This window comes from Python bivittatus, unplaced genomic scaffold, assembly GCF_059951505.1.
Source record: "Python bivittatus isolate LINGU-HERP-01145 unplaced genomic scaffold, Pbiv_v1 ctg000070_np1212, whole genome shotgun sequence".
In the NCBI taxonomy this organism is placed as follows: Eukaryota; Metazoa; Chordata; class Lepidosauria; order Squamata; family Pythonidae; genus Python; species Python bivittatus.
In genome coordinates, this window is record NW_028277034.1 from 35024195 (window position 1) to 35035788 (window position 11594).

An 11594-nucleotide genomic window follows, 5' to 3' on the forward strand; every position below is an offset into this window, starting at 1 on the left:
GAATTCGCTAAATTTCAATAACATTTTCTTTTCTTTTCTTTTTCTTTCAAAGTTAAGGGTGAATTTCTACCTTAAACCTCCCCAAACTGCCCCAAATCACTGATCTGGAGACAATTTTAGCCTACTTCTGGCTTTGGGGGCATTTAAGCGTGGAATGGAAGCAAGATGTCCGCTGGGAGATGCATGTTTTCCACTTCCACCCTTAAAACACCTCAAGTCACCCAGATGCCTAAAAAATCAGTCCAAACATGCTGATTTGGGGAGTTCAAACAGTGTTAATGGATAGCAGTTTGCCTACCAGAAGCCTCAAGCTTTTACTCACACCCAGTTCTGAAAGGGTGCAAAAAATGGTTTAACGTATTTCAGTCCTGTTCCTTCCTGATGTCACATGTCAGCAAATGGTGGTCCACACCTTTCTTATGCAATGCCTTCTCTGGTTGTTTTTTCAGAAGCGTATAAAGATAAAGATCTGGATAAGCCACGGACATCCTGGTGTCACACATGGAAATAATTAATCTGGGAAATGATTTTCCTGATCAGAGGAAGAACCAGACAAGGAATGCAAATTCCATCAGTTCCTACCTGCAGGAAGCATTCAGAGTACAAGTTAGAGCAAGCCATGTCATGGGTAGGGCCTTTTTGAAAGTTTCAGTGGGAGTGAAACTGAAATTATGGTAAAACTTCAGCTGGCTCCAATTTATGAAATCCACGTCTGTCAATTAGGTTAGAATTAAGAGTTCCTATGAGCTGGACCCAGTGAGGTGGCCCAATTTTAGTGAAATTGCCTTGCTATTGCCTTGCTCTTTGTTGTGATTCTTTGAACTCTTTTCTCCTGACTTTGCTTCCAAACTCTTATCCTACACTTCTAATTTCACTTTGTTTCTTTGTTATTACTTTTTTGTATCATTTGCTTATGGAAGTGCTTGTTTACTTGCTGTTGGAAGCCACTATTGTATTAGTAATCTAATTGCTGACAGTGCATGATTCTAGATTGATACTGTCCTGAATCTGCCCCCCTACTGACCAGTTCATCCTAAATGATAAATCTGGTTTATATAATTCACACTATGCACACAGGCACATCCATACACATACTAAACACTGCATTATATGGTTTAGAAACAGAGAGATTAGCCGAACCACCCATTTATAAGGGAGCATATAGTCATAAGATCCTTCATAATTTATAAATACAATAACCAAAACTCCAAAATGCAACATAAGATAATCTGTATAACAAAGAATTAATGAAGAGAGACAGACAGACAAAGAGAAAAAAGAAGCTTTTAATAAAACCTACCCATATTCTCTGGGGCCGATCCCAATCGGAGGTGATAGGGAGCGAGAGGTCCCATCCTCGGCCCCTTCTTTGTGGGGTGCCTCAGGGTTCGGTTCTCTCTCCGCTCCTTTTCAACATCTATATGAAGCTGCTGGGTGAGATCATCCGTCATCATGGGATGAGGTATCATCAGTATGCTGATGATACTCAACTATACATCTCCATCCCTGGTGAGGTAAGTGATGCTGTTTCCGCCCTCTCGCGGTGCCTGGAGGCTGTGAGGGTCTGGATGGGGAACAACAGGCTCCAGCTGAACCCTGGCAAGACGGAGTGGCTGTGGGTTAATGGCTCTTCTGTATCCGGGACGTTGTCATCGTTGGTTCTGGATGGGGTAGCACTGCCCCAGACAGACCCAGTGCATAACTTGGGGGTCCTCCTGGACTCACGACTCCTGCTCGAAGAGCAGGTGGCAGCCGTGGCCAGGAGGGCTTTTGCACAGCTTCGGGTTGTGCACCAGTTACGCCCTTTCCTGGATCGGGATGCCTTGCGAACGGTCACTCATGCCCTCGTTATCTCCCAAATAGACTACTGCAACGCGCTCTACATGGGGCTACCCTTGAAGAATATCCGGAAGCTGCAGCTGGTCCAGAATGCGGCCGCGCGGGTGATTTTTGGGGCCCGAAGAAGGACCCATATAACACCTCTGCTCCGTGAGCTGCATTGGGTACCAGTTTGCTTCTGGGTCCAATTCAAGGTGTTGGTTATCACCTTTAAAGCCCTACATGGCATGGGACCAGGTTACCTGAAGGACCGCCTCGCCCCCACGATCTCTACCCGTCCCACCCAATCTCACAGAGAGGGCATGCTTCGGATCCCCGTGGTAAAAGAACTCCAATTAGCGGGGTCCAGAAGGCAGGCCTTCTCTGCTGTGGCCCCTGCCCTCTGGAACATCTTGCCCCCGGAGGTGAGACAGGCCCCCTCACTCCAAGCCTTTCGGAGGGACTTAAAGACATGGCTCTGCCATCTGGCCTGGGGCAGGGAGGGAAGAAATCAGAATTGGGGTTGGCTGGCCCCTTAGTGGTATGCTGTGGCCCCAGCGGCCTCTTGGATTTCTTAGCTTTTTTATCTTTTTAATGCTTGGTTTTATAACTTTTAACTGTATTCATGTTTTTTAGTATGTTGTAAGCCGCCCAGAGTCCCCCATTGTGGGGAGATGGGCAGGGACAAATTAAAATAATAATAATAATAATAATAATAATAATAATAATAATAATAATAATAATAATATTGCATAACATTCACTATCACATTCGCAGAACTGCTAGACAAAAATTTGCACATTATGGGTGACAATTGACCTATGGCTTACTCTACTTGACAGTTCTTTTATCAGGGGTCAAATTCATATGGCTTTGTAAGTCCCTATAAATTACGGTATGGTAGGGTGTGCTGTACATCTTCTATAGTATGGGGGACATGTGGCAGAGGTGTTCATAGTAGAGAATCTTTTAGTAAAAAAGGAAACAATTTCATCATTGTAATTATCTGAAAGAAGACTTTCTGAGCCCATGTCATCAATTATCATGTCTGTTAACAATTTAGAAGCAGTTTTATAAACAAATGGATCCAAAAATAGTTTTTGTCATAGAAAAAAGTTGAAAGATCCAAGTTCCATTTCAAGGGGAAAATTAAAATTAACGTTATATGTAATCATGTATAATATTAACATTGAAAAGTGGAAGGTGAGGCCTAGAAATGCATACAATGGCAAATACAGCAAAATTAACCAGGTTGTTGAAAGTTTTCTTTCTTGCCCTTCTGTTGTAAAAAGACTATTTCATTTGTTGATAAATGCAATATAAATTATCCTTCCAATGTTGTATAATAATGGCTCTTGTCTCTACATTTTGAAGTACATTCAAAACTGGTAAAAACCCTTAGCCTTCTGAGTTCCCACAGAGATTGTTGCCACTGCTCACTTGCGTGAAATATTGTAGCATTTGGGACCCTGACGGAGAAGGAAGAAAAAGGATTATTCTTTGCTATATTAATTGATTATGTTCTGTTGAGTCAATGTCAATGTTTAGTGACCACTTTCTCAGGAAGATCTGTCCCCTACCTGGTCCTTCAGGTCTTTTGATATATTAATAATCTTTTAATGGGGAACTTTAGATGAATGAATGATACAATGTAGTCCTGCTGTATATGTCAATCTTTCAAAAATGAATCTAAGTTTTCTGTGAAGAATAAGAACTATTATGTTTGACCTGCATGCCTGGTTATGTAACAGAAAAGAAGAAAGGATGCTGTCTCTGTCATCACAGGGAAGTTGTGAGCAAAATTAAGCAACAGTGGGCTTGAAACATGATGCTTCTTATTAGTGCCTCCCAACATCCCTGATCTTGGGATTAATCATACAGTAAATTAGTGATACAGAAAATGTGCCCATATGCCATATGGTTAATGAAGACACTCAAGCATCTAGGTTCAGAAAAGAGATCCCTCATTGGATTTTGATACCTCTTCATGAAGAAGACATAAACAATAGGGAATTTATTATCAGGTTATTTACTCTCCTTCCTTATCTTCTTTATTGAGATTTATTCAGAGGGCAAAAAATATTATGTGACATGCTTGGCTCAATATATTGCACTGTATTTTCTCCCACAACCAATGGATCAACATTCAGTTGATCCAAAAAAAGCGGATCCTCCACATGCAGGAAAAACGCTAGGCAGAAAAAAAGAGCTGGTGAAGATCACATAATAAAATATTACTACTACTCATTGTTATCTCCCCATACTAGAAAAGTTTGGTATGTAAAGTGGTTTTATAAACACATGGATCCAAAAACAGTTTTTGTCATAGAAAAAAGTTGGAATATCCAAGTTACACTAAAAAAAAAAACCCTATGACATGTAGACACCAATTTCAGCATATCATATGAACTTGTTGGAAGAAAGATTTATCTTACCAGGTCCGTTTCTGAGCCGGGAGTAAAGACACTGATGAATTGCATGAAGTTAGAAGGTTTATTCTTCACCCAAGAGCAGAAGCAATGATAGCATGCAGTTAGGTGGGCAGCCGCGCTGGGCCCCCTCCCTACAGTACATTATATACCTTCTGTTACATTCAAACCCACATTAAGATGTCATGACCTTTCTGATCCAATCAAAACCAGTTACCTTGATCTATACTCCTCCCCTTACCCAGGACCCCTCTCTCTGGTGCTGATTAAGGTTCTTCCTTTCTGTATGTAAACTAATTTCTATCACCTTGAGTGTTAACGCCATATATAAACTATCCTTTATCACTCTGATTGTCCACCAGGCGCTGTCCTGATTTACATTCTTAAGAAACAAGATCAGGACTGCTTATCTTTCTTTGTGAGGGGTCATCTGGAAAGGAAAAGACTATCAGGTCAAGACAGTTTATCTGCTTACATGAATTGCCTTCCAGTCAGGAAGAGACAAACCATGAAAGCAATTAATGTATCCTTGGGATATTGAAAAGTGTTGAGGGTCACATCCTCAAGAATGCAACCTTTTGATAATCTCAAGTGACCCCAATCACCATGAGGTCAACCATACTAACAGGAAAGGGAATATTGGCATATTGCTGGGCCTGCTTTTACTTCATGTTATACAAGCAGGTAAAGGTAAATGTTTAAACATCTAAATGTCTAAATATCTAAAAATGTCTAAATTTCCCAACCTTCTAACAAACTAATGATGAGGATGGATTTGGACATAAGTGCACTATTCAAAGAAGTGGTTTGTCCAAATGTTAAAATGCCCATCTAGCTTCAAATAAATATACTGTAATTAACCTAAGAAAAAGTGTTTGTAGGGGCTTCTTTATTCCACTTAGAGTGGCATGTGTTTTGGAGCAGAACATTAGCTTTATAAGCTACCCAGAAATTAAAGTCTGCTTCCATACTTACATTCCTACAAGGTTTCATTGAACTCCAAGTAATTTTTTCCCCTCTTAATTATTAAAACCAATTCAAACATCATTACTTTAAGAACTATTTAGAAGTAGTTGGAGTTCATGATGCTTATAAGAGGATTCAAGTACTGAAATAATCATACTAAAATGCAATTTTTCTCTTGGCAGTTTTTTAAAATTATCCAGATTTTCTCTGCTGCATATTCTCATTGCTGATATTCCTGCCTCTGCTTTTGATTTAGAGCTATTGTTCACTGGAGCTGAGACTGTAAAGAGAAACCATAGATGTTGGCAATATAGGAATATGCCTCTAAGAGAAACAGATATCAAGTCTGCTATTTGAGCTGGTTATCAATTGTTAATTGCCTAGTGATCCTTCAACTAGATACCTAAACTGAAAAGACCTTTGTCAGCAGCATATGCAAATTATATATATCCTGTAGCTGTTCAGGGCCTTAAAGGTAAGTGGGATGCTAAATTTTTTATTGCTTTTCTGTGCTTCTTCAATCTGTTCACTTCTTCTCTTTGGTTAGAAAACTCACACCGAACTGAGGAAATCATGCAATAAATACATTTCCTGTATTTTCATACCAAATGCAATCATAGCAACTTTCATAAAGCAAACTATAAAATATAAAATCATAAATATAAGACAATAATTGTGATTTATGGTACAGGCTTAAACAAACTGAAACTAGGAATTTCTCTAAAAATATTCATTTGTGATGGGTGACAAAATGTGTTCTACAAAAAACTACATACTAAACATTCATGACTAATTATCTTTCTTGGAAATAAATAGGAATGAGAGTTTAATAAAAATTTTCTTTGAAGTTTGAAATGGCATAAACTGAAATTATTAAATGTCAAAATAAGATAGCTGTTCTGTAAAGACACCAGTATTAGTGAATATTCTTTCTTCCACTATAAAAACAGGTTTGTACAAGTCTCCAAGGAAGGGGAACAATACACATACACAACAGCTCAAGAACTTTCGAAATGGCCATAGTCTCCTTTCCACATTCACTGTAAGTTTAGTAAAAGGCAAAAATATTTTTATATGGATAGTGGATATTACTGTCTGAATATTCAGAATCCAATCCAGACAATATACAAGATTTATTTATGTGTTTAGGTACGGGTATCTAACTGTTTAGTCAATTTATAAGCCACCACAGTCACTGAAGTGACTTTAGGTGACAACAGTACATTGAAAACATTAAAGCAAGACAAGAAAAACAATAAATCAGTTTTTTAAAAAATATTAAATTACTATATTGGAAACAGAGAGGATAATAAAAAAACATTAAAATAATATTCCAATAGAGGATAATATGCATAGCTCAGGGTTGAACTGTGGAGTCCTTGGGGTTTTCTGAGCTTGATTATTTTCTTGCAAAGTTTTCGTTACCCAGCTAGGTAACATCTTCAGTGCACTGAAGATGTTACCTAGCCAGGTAACAAAATGTTTGCAAGAAAACAACTAAGCTCAGAGAACCCCAAGGACTCCATAATATTCCAATATCTGTGGGGTACAAATTACCTTGCCTGAGGCCTGCTGAAAAAAACACATTTTTAAGGCTTTCTTAAAAGCAGGGTTGTGTGAACTTTGGGGGCAGATGCTATTCTAAAGGGCAGCACCAGCTACCAAAGAGGCACATCTTCAAGGTTCCATAAGATAGCATAATTTTATCAATGGGACCTGGAGAATAAGTTAGGTCTACATAGCTGAGGATAAACTTGAACCTAAGCTTCTTGGGTCCTACTTCAACACTTCAACAACTATACTACATTGTCTTTTAAGAGGACAATGGATTTCCAGCAGAATGCTGAGCTGCTTGTCTCCAGTATGTGAAGGCAAAATATTTCATTGATCAGAATAGACAGACTACTGAACTTAACTGTTTTATCATGAGGCAAAGGATAATAAAGATGAAGTTTCAAAACTGCTGACAGATTTATCTCCTATTGTCATTTGATCTGAAAAGACACTGAATCAACAGAATAAAGATCCCACAGAAACTTCCCTGCAATCAACAACGCCCTTCAGAATGATACCTTTGCCTTTGATGCTCACTCAGGTGCCTTAGGAAAATGATAGCTTAAGCATTAAAAATAGCAGAAAACATGCAAAGGAGAAGAGAAGGCCATTGTTCATGTAAAATAATATATTGCACAGCTTCTTTTTTCTTCCCTTTCTGCATCTTTATCATCTTATTGTTTTGTTGTATATAAATTACAACCAAGGTCTGATTAAACAATCAGTAAATGAATAGGATTTTACTGAGGCATGGGAATTGGTGTCTGTTCTTCTACATCAGTAGTGAAAAGGTGTTGCTAAGTTCCAGGTATTACTGACTACAGCTCTCAACATCCCTCATTATTGGCTATGTGGCTTGAACTGATTTATATGTGATTATTTCATATGACAAATAAGCTTCAACACTGGTTCAATTTTATATTTAAAAAGTGTATAAATGTTACATATAAACTTTGTAAAAGTAATGTTCAGTTAATCTTACTACTGTGAGAGGAAAAATGTTAGTGGCCTAAAACTAATTAGATAGATCACATTTAATAATAAAAGCAAAGGCTAGCTTAGAGATGACCTTTGGGGCAATGACAGGAAATAAGTAAAACTTGCAAAACTAATCAAACTGTTAAATAAGCAAACTTGTTGATGGGAAAAGACATGACAAGGACAAAGGGAACAGGGAAGTGTGGTAAAATTAGCTCTGGGGACGTTATGATTCAGGTTGCAAATCCTGAGAGTCATGATTCTGGTTTGCGGTTTTAAAGGATAAAAAGGATTGCAACTAAAGTGTTGGGACCACTTGGTCAAGCTGTCTCATTTGACGGCTTGCTCTTGCTGGTCCGCATTGCAGTGTGCATCTAAGTAAGTACTTTGTATGTTCTTGATTAAATGTTACTTCCTTATTGAACTAACTTTTAACTAACTTTTAATAAAGCTTTTAGAACTTTGAAGTGACTTATGTTCTGGTGTGTCTGTTTCCCATGTTTAATGAGGTTTTTCACCTGACGCTACATACTGTATTTCTCTATAGGATTATAGTACTTGACAGGACTTGTTCCTTATTACTTTAATCTTCCTAATTTGCTATACTTTATTCTTTGTTTAATACATGCACAATTTAGATCATTTGTAACTCACTGATTCAAATCTCTATAACAATGTTTCTTAACCTTGGCAACTTCAAGATGCATGGGCATCAACTCCCAGAACACAAAAGGTGTACACTTCAACTCCCATGGCTGGCTGGGGAATTCTGGGAAATTGTACAGACATGTTAAAGTTGCCAAGGTTGAGAAACACTGCTCTGTAAGGTAGTTGAATAGGCAGGATACTTCCAGTGATGTTATTTGTGAGGCACTGTTTCTTAGGTTGGGCGCCCACGAACAGTTGGGAGTCCTGCCACTGTACCAGCCTCCCTGCCTGAGCTGCTGGAGGCCATCTCGGGGCTGGCGGTGGAGTTCCCCAGGCTTATGGTTCTGGGGGACTTCAACCTGCCATCCCTGGGACGGTCCTTGGAGGCAGCTCGGGAGCTCATGGCTACCATGGCAGCCATGGGCCTGTCTCAAATTGTGCAGGACCCAACCCGAGATAGTGGCCACATGCTGGATTTAGTTTTCTTGTCTGAGCAATGGCAAAGTGATCTGAGGGGAGATGTACAGCTTTCCCCACTGTCATGGTCAGATCACGTCCTGGTGACCCTGAGTTTCTCCTATGCCACCCCCCTCCACAGGGAGGCAGGACCCATGTGATTGGTCCGCCACCGGCGCCTGATGGACCCGTCAGAGTTTCAGAGGGAGCTGGGGGATATTCCCGTGGACCTGCTGCACGGTCCAGTGGAGGCCCTGGCTGCTGCTTGGAATAGAGAAGCGGCTGGGGCCTTGGACAGGATCGTGCCTTTGCGGCCTCTCTTGCCACATCGGCCCCAACACTCCCCATGGTTTACAGAGGAGTTGAGGGTGCTGAAGAAGGTTAAGAGACATCTAGAGCACCGCTGGAGGAAGACATGGACTGAATCCAACCGAACACGTTAGAGCCGCTATTAAGGCCTACATCGTGGCGATAAGGGCAGCAAAGCATCAATACTTCTCCACCCTTATTGCATCTGCAGAGTGCCACCCGGCAGTCCTGTTTGGGATCACCAGGTCCCTCCTTGGTAAGGGGGATGTGGTGGTTCATTTACAGGGCCGCATGGAGGAATTTGCAGAGCACCTGCAGGATAAATTCACTCAGATTCATTCCAAGTTGGACTCCGAGCATGGTGCAGGGTCTGGGGAGATACCAGGGGATCGTTCTTGCTTAGTTATCTGGGAATAGTTTGATCCTGTGGTTCCTGAGGAAGTGGACAGGATCCTCCAGACTATGAGGATCACCACTTGTCATCTGGACCCATGCCCCTCCTGGCTGGTGAAAGCAGCTCGGGAGGTGACATGTGGTTGGAACCAGGTGATGGTTAATGCATCCTTGCAGGAGGGAGTGTTTCCAGCGCCCTTTAAAGATGCATTGGTGCATCCCCTCCTCAAAAAGCCCTCCCTGGATCCTACTGTACTGGACAACTTTCATCCAGTCTCCCACCTCCCCTTCTTGGGGAAGGTGGTTGAGAAAGTGGTGGCTTCGCAGCTCCAAAGGGTCCTGGAGGAAACGGATTATCTGGACCCTTATCAGTCAGGTTTCAGGCCTGGCTATGGAATGGAAACGGCATTGGTCGCACTTATGGATGATCTCTGGCGGGAGTGGGATGGTGGAACTGCGACCATCCTTGTGTTGAGCAGAGTACAGCAGTGCTCCCAGAAACCCTTTCCCCAGGGAAAAAATACATACCAGCATGATAGGTTTGCAAACTGCAATGTCCATATCTTGTTCTCCAAAGAAACTCAGCCAGAAAATATATACTATCTGGTTGTTTATTGATAAAAATGCAAAACTTCATAAAATACAAGTTGTATACAAAATATAGGAAAAAACACTTCTTCTCATATATTCAGCATCCAAGACTTATCCACAAATATAAAGTCTCTAGCCAAAAACTCTCAGAGAAGAGGTACACTACTTGGTTATTAGTGACAACTACATAATCCATAAATCTACATAGTGGCTGCAACTACAACTACAACTGCAACTGACAAAGCTGGGCATACAATGCTCCAGTTATATTGGCACTCCATGCCCCCCCACTGGATAACTAGCATACACATGCCTATAGGTGGCAGTAAATAACAGTATACGTGCACAACACACAGTCACAAGTTACACTAACAATAACAACTTTGTCACATGACTCATATAGCCATAATATTGTTGTACAGATAACGGGATGAACTTCTTTCCCATGAGAAAATCCTGACATCCCTCTCAGCCCGTTTTTGACACAACAATACACGTTACAGGATAGTATAAGCAAATGGTTACAGCAATACAAAAACAAATTTACATTTGTTCAAACCCAAGTCTGGTTAACATTGTTTCATGTGGTACAATAGGTAATGTTTTGGTAAATACATCTGCAAAATTTGATTCAGATACACAATACACAAGATCAATGAAATTTTCTAACATAGCTTGTCTTACATTTTCGTACTTTACATCAACATACTTTGTGTGAGCTCTTAGGTTTTCTGTTTTAGCTAACCCTATACAGGCTTGGGAATCTTCATGCACTGTATAAGGCAATGACACCTTTATTTCCAAATCAATGAATAATTGATGAAACCATCTTAACTCACAAACTGTTTCTGACAAAGCTGCGAATTCAGCTTCTGCTGTGGACAAGGCAATGGATGTTTGTTTCTTTGCTTTCCACACAATTGTGGATTCACCAAATTTACAAACAAACCCAGTTATGGACTTCCTGTCACCTTCTTCTGCAAATGAACTGTCAACAAAAATTACAGGCTTTTCAGGCCCTTTGGTTGACATTTTGAGACAAAGGTCTCTTGTACCTTTTAAATATCTCATTACTCTTTTTAATCCTTGCCAATCATGTTCAGTTGGTTTGGCCATTTTACGGCTCAAAACTCCAACAGCAAATCAGGACGTGTCCATTGTGCTAGGTGAAGGATTGACCCTATCACAGAATGGTACACTTCAGGTTTTTCACACAACTTTTCACATATCTCATGTTTTACAAAATCACAAGTCATTGGGGTCTTTACAGGTTTTGCATCTGACATCCCCATTTGTGCTAACAACTGTTCTATCTTTTTCTTTTGACTTAGATAGATTTCTCCATTTTCAGCTCTGTGCACTTCAATCCCAAGGTAGTATCTTAACATACCTAGATCCTTCAATTTAAAATATTTCTCCATTTGCTTGGCAAATTCTTTTACCAAGTTTAAA